Here is a 12,801-nt window from a genome sequence, read left to right on the forward strand (position 1 = left end):
ATTCCTTCCATCCTTGGAATATGAACCTTTGTGTGAATCTATCCAAAGTGTAAAGATAAGTATTAGCTACAACAACAGCAATATAAAATACAATTTAAGCTCATTTATTTCAGTAGTCTTAAATACACTAATCATATTTTGGATAGTGGAAAGAATGTGGGGAACAACTAATCTATTCTAAATTAATCTAATCCATTGTAGGTGTACTTTTTTATTAGTAAATTGCAGTTTAGAAGTTTTAATATAGAACAGTTATTCTGTGTTATCTCCATGCTTTCTTCTTGAATACAAAAGAAACTTTTCTAATTAGCAAGCTCTCTCTTCTGAGTATTTCTTCTTTTAGAAATACCAAGAGATTTTCAGTAGGATTTTGCCTACTATGCAATATTGTAGCTTGCTTTCTGTCAAAGACTCGTCTATATTACATTGACAGAATCAAAACTAAGAAACAAGGAAATATTGTAGTTGTCAATCTCGAGAACTATCAGTATTAGAACAGCTTGTTTGCTGTAATTGATTTGATCTGACCATTGTGGTAATGCACCTTTACAGTATAAAGTTAGTTAGCAATTTGTCACAAGGTGATGCTGAGTGGTTTACAACACCAACATGAACATAAATATATGAATACATATGTAAAATCACATTAAAATTATAATAAAATACAAGAAGTGGGACAGCTTCACAATTTACAGTATAAAGGGTGAATGAAAAAGGGTGACAAACAGTATAGTTAGCTGGCTTGTTTATTTGTGTTTGTTGGTGATTTATAACATTTTCTTTTGTTTTATAGAATTGCATGGTCGCCCGTTTTAGGTGTCAGAACTCTAGATAGTTCACAAAACAATAATTAAAAACAAGTGACACACACACACACACGAAAATCCCAATGTCCAGAAAAGAAATCCTGGCTCCCAAAATAGTATTCAATCATCAGTGATTACATTACTGCTCTCCTGCCTTATTTTATCCAATGATTGAAGGAAGAACCAGCTTTTTTCTGGAAGGCTAAGAGGTAGGTGCTTGCCAAATCTTGGGAGTGTACTACAGGCTTGGTCTGCTACAGAAAGGTAGGGTTCCAAGGTCTTCCTAGGTGACCAGGATTAAAGGAAGGGACCTGCGTACATGTACCTTATAATCTATCTATCTATCTATCTATCTATCTATCTATCTATCTATCTATCTATCTATCTATCTATCTATCATCTGGTTGTATTTGCAACCTATCTCACCAAGATGCAATTCTGACTGCCTTGCAAACATCAGAAATCAATAAAATGTTAAAACAATAAATAACCATACAATAAACAACCATAACAGCAATACTTTACAATTAAAAGTTGGAGAGGAAGGGAATAGGATCTGCATGAGGGAGGAGTCAGTCATCTCCAGTGTGATGTAGAATTGCAGGCTAACTCTACCCATTGTCAGGAGTTTGATCCTGACCTGCTAAAGGTTGAATCAGCCTTCCAGGATACTGCAACTGTCATAAATATAAGCCAGATGTCAAGTGTCCAAATTTTAATCATGTGCCCATGGGGATTTTTCAATGTCATAAGTTTGAAAATCAAGTGCCATTGTAACTTTGAATAATCATTAAATCGCTGGTTCTAAGCTGAGGACTACCTGTACTCTCTAAGCCCAAGTTACATTATTAGGTTATTATAGGGAAAAATGGGAAAAATATCCTTGTGAAAGGCAGGATATAACACTATCAAATGAATTAAAACTGCATCTTATGTAACTATCTTGGAGAATGTCCCGCTAAGCTTAATGAAGCTTGGATATGCATAAGTTGGAAAAGCCATATGGTATGCTTCATATTTGAAAACATCAAAGAAATTGCCTGAGATGGTATAGGGGGCTGGCCTAGAAGATCTCCAAGGTTCTGTTCTATTCTGTTCTGTTCTGTTCTGTTCTGTTCTGTTCTAAAAGCTAAGTCTGCTACTCTGTTAATAGAATGAGTATTTCATCTACTTTGTGAAATAAATGAAAGCTTCATGGTTTCCTTTTCCTTCCATATCTAGATACAACAAAATTGTACTTGAACTGAATCTTAAGAGAAAGCAATATCAGTTAGGTATTTAAAAATGCACACAAACTGGTTTGAAGAATCAGCTAAATTATCAGTTAGATGTTCTGCTAATCAAGACATATTTTGGGTCAGGAATTTTGCTATGTATGTTGAGCCAACAGCAGCAATTTCTTCCATGTTTTCTTATCTATTATTTTGTGATTCGGTGACTTCTAGATGCAGTGGAGAATGGAGTTCCATCATTATTGTTGAAGTAAGGTCCAATTGAAAGTGTGGGTTCACTTTAACCTAGTCTCAAAGAGTATGAAGAAATCTGGTGAATTAAGAAATTTCCTATAGATTTTTTTTAATGTTTGCTCTGTTTTTTTTTTTAGCAGTAAACAACATGTAAAAATTTGAACTTTTCCTGAGGAGGCAAAAATAAACTTTTTAATAAATAAACCATGAAAAATAAACATTTTGCTGTGTTTCTGCATGCAAAGCTGTTTTCTAATACATAGGAATAAACACAATAAAAAAGCAAAATAAAAAAGATGCTGTGGTGAAGATTACTGGTGCTCCTCCACCTATTTCCAGTCTTACATTTATATTGTCTTCCCCAGGAATGCTGAATGTTTTCTAGAGTGGATTAGTTTTGCCTTTTGGGGTTAAGAGACATTGAGATGAGGCAGCTGCTGCTGAGACTTGTCCTGCTGAAACAAAAACATCTGGAAAAGTTTAAAAACTAGAGCCACCTCTCAGTATACTTGCAACGTGGCAGCTGTTTAAACTTAGATATGCTGGCCTCAAGCTTTTTAAGAAAACAACCATTTCATTACTTAAAGAGCACCAAATAACAGAGCCAGCAAGATAATTACAATGGGAACTTCTTAACATACGTGGCAGTTGAAAGCAGATCAGTGACAAAAGATTTCAGAAACAACTTGCCTTCTCTTTGCCTATGGCTTGCAAGACATAAAATTAAGCACCTTTTTCTCTTCAGCACTGCCTTGTTTATCTGATTCTAAATAGACAGGAAATTTAGTGTAGTGTGGTGTAGTGTAGTGTAGAGTAGAGTAGAGTAGAGTAGAGTAGAGTAGAGTAGTTAGTATGTTATATTACAATTTCTAGTTTATGAGGAACTGTAATAAATAAGAATATTACTCCTTTAAAAAAACAGATCTCCCAAATCACTTTATTTGTCGTGTATCTATTTGAATTACATGGTTGTAACTGGTATCATGAAATATCTGGCTTTTGACTTCTCTAAATATGTTGAATATGTATAAGTGTACAGAATTAACTCCTTAAATAGTATGTGCAGGACCTCTAAGCCTGCTTGTCTGTTCACTTGGATACCTTTATAATTTATCACTAGTAGTGATGTTGAGTGAATTGAACTCAAATAAATTTCATTGTCAAGTTCAGATCAGTCTTAGGTGCAAAATAGTATATATTCATTTTATAATATATGAAATATCATAAAATATTTTTATTTTGTTGATATTCTCCAGTTACAAAACCAATCATAATTTTGGAGGCAGTAGAAAAGCAGAAGAAAAGCAGGAGAACATGTGGAATTTAAACCTGAACTTTTTTTACTAGGTATAATGCCAGAAAAAACTAATAAACAAAGTTTATATTTGGCTTTACACGTCATAACAGCAGCAAGAATAGTCTTCACGCAATATTGGAAAAATGAAGCAGTACCATCAGAGGAAGAAGTAATTAAAAAAATATTGGAATGCCCAGAGATGGACAGATTTAACTATGAGATTGAAAGATAAAGAAGAAACAGAATACTACCAAATCTGGGAGCTATTCTACAAACGGCTAGAGGAAAGAACCAAGGATTAGGAATTGATTATGTATTAGTGTTTTTGAATCCAGACAGCACGCTGGTTGAAAAATTAACATATGTATGTAAGAGAAAAACTAATAAAATTCTTATAAAAAGAAAAAAAGAAAAGAAAAGAAAAGCAGAAGGTTCTATCATAAGGTACATAGTGATGCCAAGTAATCTCTAATTGATGGAAATGCAGTATGTATTTATAATCAGTACAGTTAATGAAAAAGTACTTTTGATAAACATCTTTGCAGAAAATAGACTTAAAGATATCTAAAGCCTGTGAATTCACAAAACCACAGCAGAGAAGGGTACTTATTTTTGCTATATCTTTATATTTTATGTGCAAGCAATACAGTTGCACAAATAATAGTTTTGCCTAATTCTAGATATAGTCAGAAACAAGTAAACACATGTTAACTGAAAAAAAATATTTCATCAGACTTTCAGAAGATTGTGAGACTGGAGGACAGGAATTCAAAAATGCTTGATTTGGCAATGAATCACAGTCTCTCAAGAGAAAACCTCAAATAGCACATACACTTGTTACAAGATAGCTCATGGCACACAAAAGGAGGGAAATACTTAATATAAACATTTATTTCTGGGACCTTCTTCCTTTGTCTTTCCCAGCTGGTGGGTTTTAGCTTTGTGTGTATGATGGTGGGGGCAGAATTGGGTAACAATGTATATCATTTTACAGAATGTATCTGAAGATTTTTACAAGACCGTTTGTGTTACCACACTGAATTAAGCACAAGAAAAGTTCAGTATTTAACTATTTTGACTCCTTCTGGCTGTTAAAAATTCCAATCTTGCTTTCAGATTTTGCAGATTTCCTATTGGGGAGACTCCATTCTTGTAAATAAGTTCCATTATATCATTTGTGAGAAAAAGCTTTTAGAAGAAAAAAAATGCTCTGTGACTCAAACAAAGAGCAACAATGACTCCCAAGTTTGCAAATTTTCCATAACTGCATGGGATAGGGAAGACAGAAGTACTCATGTTCTGTTTATCAGAACAGGCAGTTTTGAAGTTTCATACACTATTGTTTTTGCTAATATACATCAACCTCCAGCAGCTGTGTGGCATTTTAATCTTTTCTCACTTCTCTCTATGACCTCACTATGATGTTCAGCATTTTATGGTTTAATAAAATGATGGCAGGGTGAATCACCTGGTGCTTTTTAAATAGAAATATTTATTTTGTCAAATCGATAAGTGAATCAATATATATGGGAATAAAGGAAGAAAAATGAAAAAAAGATAATTCATGGAGTTCATTGGAAGTCTTAAATAGGTAACTGCTGAAGGGCAATGGCATTTATATTTTCACTATTAGTTATCACCCAGTATTAATCAAATCATTGAATAATGCATCGGTATCCAAATTTTTTAGTTGCTTAATAAATTGGTGGCCAAACTGTGAGTACACATAGCTGTGTGAGCATGAGCTGTCTCAGCTGGACAAAATGTAGGACATCAGTGTGGTTTTAGAAGGGTGTGGTGGTGCAGATGGAGTTGTACAAGCCAAAAGATCAGCTCAGAAAGAAAGACCACTTCCAGCTGGCATCTTTCCAGTGGAGACAGAGCCTGTTTAAGAATCTTTCTTCGCTAGCAATCTTTGGTGCAACTAACTTTCTGTTGCAGTAACTGGCCTTTTCCTAATTCCTCTGGTTATGCTTGAGTATGTATAGGAAAATATGATTAAATTATGGACTGAGATGGGACAAAGACAGAGTCATGAGGAGAAGGTTAATGTTAGATTGCTTGGCCGTTCTGGGGTCCCTGCAAATAGCGAATGAGGAAAGACTTTGAGACTTTGTAAAAAACTAAATTAGGCCTTTCAGCCAACAGTTTTCCAAAGGAAATTTACAAAGCAGAAGGCTTCATTTTGCTATGTATCTGTGTTTGTTATTTTTGCTCAAAAATTTTACCACTCTTGGTTTTTTTCCTGAGGAACTGAAATCGAGTACATTTGGAAGGCAAAGCATTTATCCTGTTGTTGAATCGGAAGCAGCCAAAGGATGGAATTTGCTTATGTAAACTCACTATAAAAATAGTTAGGTCTGCTCTGACTGTTTGAACTGTTGGAATTAGCAAATGAAGGTTTTATACCATTCAAGTATAAACATTATACAAATTGCTGATGTGAAGAACAAGAGCCCCGCCCCCCCAATATTGGCATGGCTGGCTCAGGAATTCTGGGAGTTGAAGTCCACAAGTCATAAAAGAGCCAAGGTTGCCTATCCCTGATATAGATTCAATATTAGTAATGCTACTTTACAAAATAGCTTTTTTTCTAGAATATCGCTAGAAGGCAGTTCAAACAACAGTTTCCCACCACTAACCTTACCATTGTTGATCAGCTTCTGAGAATCGACTTGAAGACTTGGAAAGTACAGAGGGAGATATCAATTTGAAAAAGCTGGAACCTCCTGCTTCTAAAAGCAGAATAATCCTGAAAAACATTACTCAGAGATTAGAAGGGTGAGGGAAATGTGCGATCTGCCTAAAGTGAACAATAGATGCTGGCTGATCCTGTCACTTAGGAGTCATTTGACTGGGCCATCAACAGAGTGGTTGAGGAGTAGATTAAGTTCTATCCATGGCCAACACTGTGTCAAGATAAGGGGGAAACACTTTTAACCCAGTTGCAGCTAAGGGCACTTTTAACCCTGCTTCAGCTATGAACTGGAGATCAGATGATGGCAATATTTTGAGGTTACAGCAAATAAGAGGGGTTGCTGAGGAAGATTTTTTTTTCATCAGTGCAAATGATGAAAGATTCAAATGTTCTTCTTTTCGTCATTGTCTGCTTGTGAAATTAGAAAAAAAAAATAACTCCCACTTTTAAAATGAAGGGCAGGAGTCCAGTCAAGAATCAAATCAAATCTGATCAAGACATGTAATTTCTCTACAAGCTCATCCCTCCCTTTTTAAATGAGTCTCAGATTTGGAATCTCTTTCTAGAAAGAAGGAGAAGATTCAGTCCTCTTGCAGCTGCTTTTGATCAAGTGATAGCTTTCATTTGGAATAGAAAGCAGGTCACTCCGATTCCAAGCAGATGTAATAGGAAGCCAGCAGGCAGTTTTTCTTGGGAGTTTGCATTATCCAAAATGAAAGAAAAGAGAAAGAAAGGCTACAGACATATTGATGCTTTGTGGGTTGTACATGATTGTTTGCAGTGTAATGCCACTAAATTCAATTGTTCTTAGCCGCAAGAAAATAATTCACTCTCTTGCAATCAAAGGTAGTCTTGCCATCTTCCCTAACTATCACACTCGGGATGGGAAGCCACTAAGAAATCACAGTTCTGTAGGCTAGACTGTAAAGTTAAAAACATGTATATCCTGGGACAAGTGCAGGCAAACTTACTTCCACTCAGTTATCAAGAAAATTGCATGGATTTTCCATCTAGTGGGGCTCAGTTCAAGGGAAATATTACTTTTGAACTGCTGAGGATAATAGGACAAATTTAAACCCAAAATTGTAGGCTATTAGCAGCAACTGGAGATCTTTTCTCTCTCTCAAAAAATATTTGTATAGACACGTAGTTATTTAATCCATAGCTTTCTAAGGGAATACATATTTGATCCTTTGTATATTTACTTGGAAATAAGTTCCCATATTCAACATTTGATATTATATTAATGATCTTTTTGGACTATAAAATGTAAAAAAAAGCAAGAATATATATTTTTAGGTGTTGTAGAAATATTTCTGGACTTTCTATTAAGAGTTTTGTACTAATAATTGACCAGTACTTGTCCTTACGAAGCATATATTGTTGGAGGTCAGTGTTCATTAAAATATACCAGCATGATAAGGGAATTTACAGTTTAACAATATGACACAGATCATAGGTTTTCAATATGCTGGCTACTTGTCTAATTTTATTACAATATATAAGTTACATTGATATAGTCTATCACAAAAATTATCCCAAAGCTGTAGTTGTAAGCTTTTTTCAGCCCTCCACATGCAACTCATTTCTTGTGGCTGTTTATGGAATCAAAGATCATGCAAAACCTCTGAGCAAAAGAACAAAACCAGAAATTACAATTTATGGCTTCAAACATTTTGAGTGCCAAAAGCCAACCAGCCTACTGTTGGCTATAGTGGGTATGATGAATCTTGGAACAGGGTAGTCAGTTTTATTGCCTTTTAAAGAAATGTTAGATTTCTGTGCTGCTTCAGTACTGCTTATAGGGGAACTTTGTTTCCAAATTCCTTTCGTCCCTAACACATACAAACATTGACAAGCAGCTCTATAAGGTAGATCAAACAAAGAAACCAATGCCATATATATCTAAAACTACTTTTATGGGAATACATACAATATAGTACCAGAATCTTCTCCCCATCTTTGTGTAAGGTCTATTTGAAGTGCTTTCTCAAATCAGTTTCTTTGAATGGACTTACTCCATGGTTGTCTGATGGCTGCCTTGGTAGCAGCTCTTCTTCCTGTCCTTCAAGGTCATTATTTATATCAGGGGTCTTCAAACTTGACCCTTTTATGACTGGTGGACTTCCTCTCAGAATTCCTCAGCCAGCATGCCTGACTGAGGAATTCTGGGAGTTGAAGTCCACAAGTCAAAAGGGCCAAGTTTGAAGACTCCTGATTTATACCTTCTACAGTGTCAACTGACCATCTTCTGTAGTGGTGTTAGCTAGCCCAACATAACCAAGGAAATTTCTGGACTCCCTAAATATAGAAAGAAACCTGAGGAAGACGATCATCTTCAATGATTGGATTGTGAGAACTTCTAAAAACTCACTAGTAGCAGGTATGCAAATATTTTGTTTGAAATTTTGGAGGAAGGTTATAAATGATTCAGGAAATCTGCTCAGGACAAAGTTAAATATAAAAGATACAGGGCTTAACTTTCAACCATGGAGGAATTTAAAAGTACCACATAGATCTGTTAGGCTGTTTCTCTTTGCTTCAACAATGTGTCCAAGTTGGCTGAAGGTTTTTGGCTTTGAGCTCCCAGTTCAGAAAGAAAAGCCATTCAGTCTGTTTAAAGATACAAAAAGGGGATTTTTTTTTCCTTTTTACTGCTCTTGAGACGATGGAAAGGTGGAAAACAAGTAAGAAATGAGATGCGGAAATATTAAGAGTACATAGTTTTATAGATTAATACTAAAAGTCAAGCAAAACTCTGTGATCCCTTGGACCAAGTTTGTAAGATGTATTTGATTCAAGAAAGTTTAGCATCTCCATGTTCAGGGCTGAGCAATGGCTGCAGGAGTCATCTTAGAGGGTGCCAGACTACTTTTATATGGGACAAAGGGCAATCTGTGGCTCTAAAGTTTTGGAACCATAGCCAGAGTATGTCAAGTGTCCAGCTTTTAAAACTTCCAGCGAGATACTTTAGTTCTCAGGAGAAATCTCACTTAATATGTTAGTAGCTTACTGAGGGCATCCTGACTGGATTTGACCAAATAAACAATTTCTTTATTTTGAATTCCAAGCTAACATTTCTTTTCACAAACCCTTTTCTCGTTGTGCATTTATATACCAAAGCATTCTAAGTCTGATGGGATGGAGGAACACTGCAGTTACTTCTCTTCCCCCCCTCCCCATTGTTTATTCCTGAAGTCAATGCTTTGCAATTTCTGTATTATCACTTTCACAGAAAGGTGTGAAAGGTGAGGCTAACAGATGGTGTCGCCTTTATGAAAAAAACCCCATGAAATTAGATTATATTTAATATGTAGACAATAGATACTGCAAGTAATAAGTCCTCACTACCACTGACTTAATCTTATGGAAAATGCTTAGAGAGACTTTCACATAAGAACTCTGCCACCTCCAGACCTCTTAAATCAGACATAGTCAAAAATTGAACTAGTTTATTTATTTATTTACTAGTTTATTTCTGCTTCATCTGTGATTTACTTGAAATGACACTAAAATGCTATGGCTTGTGGAGGGCTATTTCATGACCTGGTATCTTTTTATCCTGCCCCCCCTGGTCCCCTTCATGCAAAATGCCAGGATGTTTTGATATATGGCCAGGCAAATATAGACAACATGAAGTAAAACTGCTCAGTGCCAGTTTTGCTCCTGTTCACCTAATTATCAAAATTTTAAGACAATCAAGTCTGAAAATGATTGTGCTTCTGAAGGGACTGCGGAATAGAAGCAGGAATGATATGCAAGTGGAATTGCAGTCCAATATATTGGTGGAAATGAAGTAACTCCTTTTTTTTCTTTTTTGAAGTCATCAAAGCTGTTTCCAGCTGCATTCATAGCTGCTTATTTTGGCCACCATGATGTAAAAAAGACGTTGAAACTCTAGAAAGAGTACAGAGAAGAGCAACAAAGATGATTAGGGGACTGGAGGCTAAAACATATAAGGAACGGTTGCTGGAATTGGATATGTCTAGTTTAATGGAGAGAAGGACGAGGGGTGACATGATAGCAGTGTTCCAATATCTCAGGGGTTGCCACAAAGAAGAGGGAGTCAAGCTATCCTCCAAAGCACCTGAAGGCAGGACAAGAAGCAACAGATGGAAACTAATCAAGGAGAGAAGCAACCTAGTACTAAGGAGACATTTCCTGACAGTTAGAACAATTAATCAGTGGAACAACCTGCCTCCAGAATTTGTGAATGCTGGAAGCTTTTAAGAAGAGACTGGACAATCATTTGTCTGAAATGGTATAAGGTTTCCTGCTTAAGCAGGGGGTTGGACTAGATGACTTCCAAGGTCCCTTCCACCTTTTTATTATTATTGTTGTTATTATTTTGGATCATCGCACAGTCAGCCAGATGTTCAGACTGGATTTGGCATTTTGTCTACCTATCGAGTCCTTACCCAGGACCTGGGATAGGCAGATGTGGATGTTTGATGGTATTACAGATATCATCGCAGGATGGAAGAAGTTCCTAGTAAGGCCGCCTTTTGCAATTGACTAATAGTGAATTTGTCAATGCCAATGGTGTTCAAGTGGTGCTCCAGTTGTTTTGGGATTGCACCCAAGGAGCCTATTACTATTGGTACTACCCTTGCTTGCTTTTGACACAGTCTTTCTATTTATATTTGTAGGTCTTTGTATTTTGTTATCTTCTCCAGTTCTTTCTCTTCTATTCTGCTATCTCCAGGCACTGCCACGTCCACTATCCAGACTTTTTTGTCTCTCTTATCGACAATTGTTAAGTCTGGGGTGTTATGTTGCAGGTGCTTGTCTGTTTGAATTCTGAAGTCCCAGAGCAGTATAATTTTATCATTTTCTATGACTTTCTCTATTTTATGATCCCACCAGTTTTTGCTTACAGGCAAATGATATTTTTTGCAGATCTTCCAATGCACCATTGTTGCGACTTTGTCATGCCGCTGCTTGTAGTCAGTCTGTGCAATCTTCTTGCAACAGCTTACCAGGTGGTCCACTGTTTCTTCAGCTTCTTTGCATAGACAGCACTTACTGTCTGTTGCTGTCTTCTCAATTTTGACTTTGTATGCATTTGTCCTTAAGGCTTGGTCTTGTGCAGCCAGAATTAGAGAGTGCCCCAGGGCTCTGTTCTGGGCCCAGTACTCTTCAACATCTTCATCAACGATTTGGATGAAGGGATAGATGGGGAACTCATCAAATTTGCAGACGACACCAAGCTGGCAGGAATAGCCAACACTCCAGAAGACAGGCTTCAGATACAGAAGGATCTGGACAGACTTGAACACTGGGCACTAACTAACAAAATGAAATTCAATGGTGAAAAGCAAGGTCTACATTTAGGGTCAAGGAAAACCAATGCACAACTTACAGCATAGGTGTCACCATGCTCAATAAGTAGTAACTGTGAGAGGGACCCTCGGTCTAGTAGACAATCATTAAATATGAGCCAGCAGTGTGCTGCAGCTGTCCAAAAAGGCCAACACAGTGCTAGGCTGCATTAACAGGGGATAGATCAAGATCTACGTGGAGTAGTTAATAACACTCTTCAATGCCTTGGTAAGGCCACACTTGGAATACTGCATCCAGTTGTGGTCACCACGATGGAAAAAAGATGTTGAGACTCTAGAAAGAGTACAGAGAAGAGCAACAAAGATGATTAGGGGACTGGAGGCTAAAACATATAAGGAACTTTTGCTGGAATTGGGTATGTCTAGTTTAACGAAGAGAAGGATGAGGGGGGACATGATAGCAGTGTTCCAATATCTCAGGGGCTGCCACAGAGAAGAGGGAGTCAAGCTATTTTCCAAAGCACCTGAAGGCAGGACAAGAAGCAACTGGTGAAAACTCATCAAGGATAGCAGCAACCCTAGAACTAAGGAGAAACTTCCGGAACAGTGAGAACAATTAATCAGTGGAACAGAGCTTGCCTCCAGAAGCAGTAAATTGCTCCAACACTGAGAAGTTTTTAAGAGAAGACTGGACATCCATTTGTCCGAAATGGTGTAGGGTTTCCTGCCCGAGCAGGGGGTTGGACTAGATGACCTCCAAGGTCCCTTCCAACTTTACTACTATTACTATTACTATTACTAGTCCCTCGGTCTCTTTCTTCAATTTTCCTGCTCTTAGCCATTGCCAGGTCTTATTATTATCTACTTTCCCAGCTATTTTTTTCACGTATTGGCCATGTAGTGCTTTGTCTTCCCATGCCTCTATTCTGTTCTTCATTTGGTCTTTCTTGTGTATTATTATTATTATTATTATTATTATTATTATTATTATTATTATCCAAGAGCTGTCTTCATTGATTGGGGGAACATTCAAATGACTGAAGCACACCAATACGACTTGTCAATGTCATACAAAACATTTCCCATGTTTCAAATGAGCTACCTCAATAATAGTTCAAGAAGCAGCTCTTTCCACATCAACCTACTGTGCTAGAAGAAATGGAAGGAAGCAGGCTTCAATTTTCCCACTGATGCTGTGCAGATTTCTTAAAACAAGAGTGGGCAAGCTTGTATACATAATACTAAGCCCTAG

This window comes from Crotalus tigris, unplaced genomic scaffold (assembly GCF_016545835.1).
Source record: "Crotalus tigris isolate CLP2741 ecotype Arizona unplaced genomic scaffold, ASM1654583v1 scf7180000017658.5313226, whole genome shotgun sequence".
Lineage (NCBI taxonomy): Eukaryota > Metazoa > Chordata > Lepidosauria > Squamata > Viperidae > Crotalus > Crotalus tigris.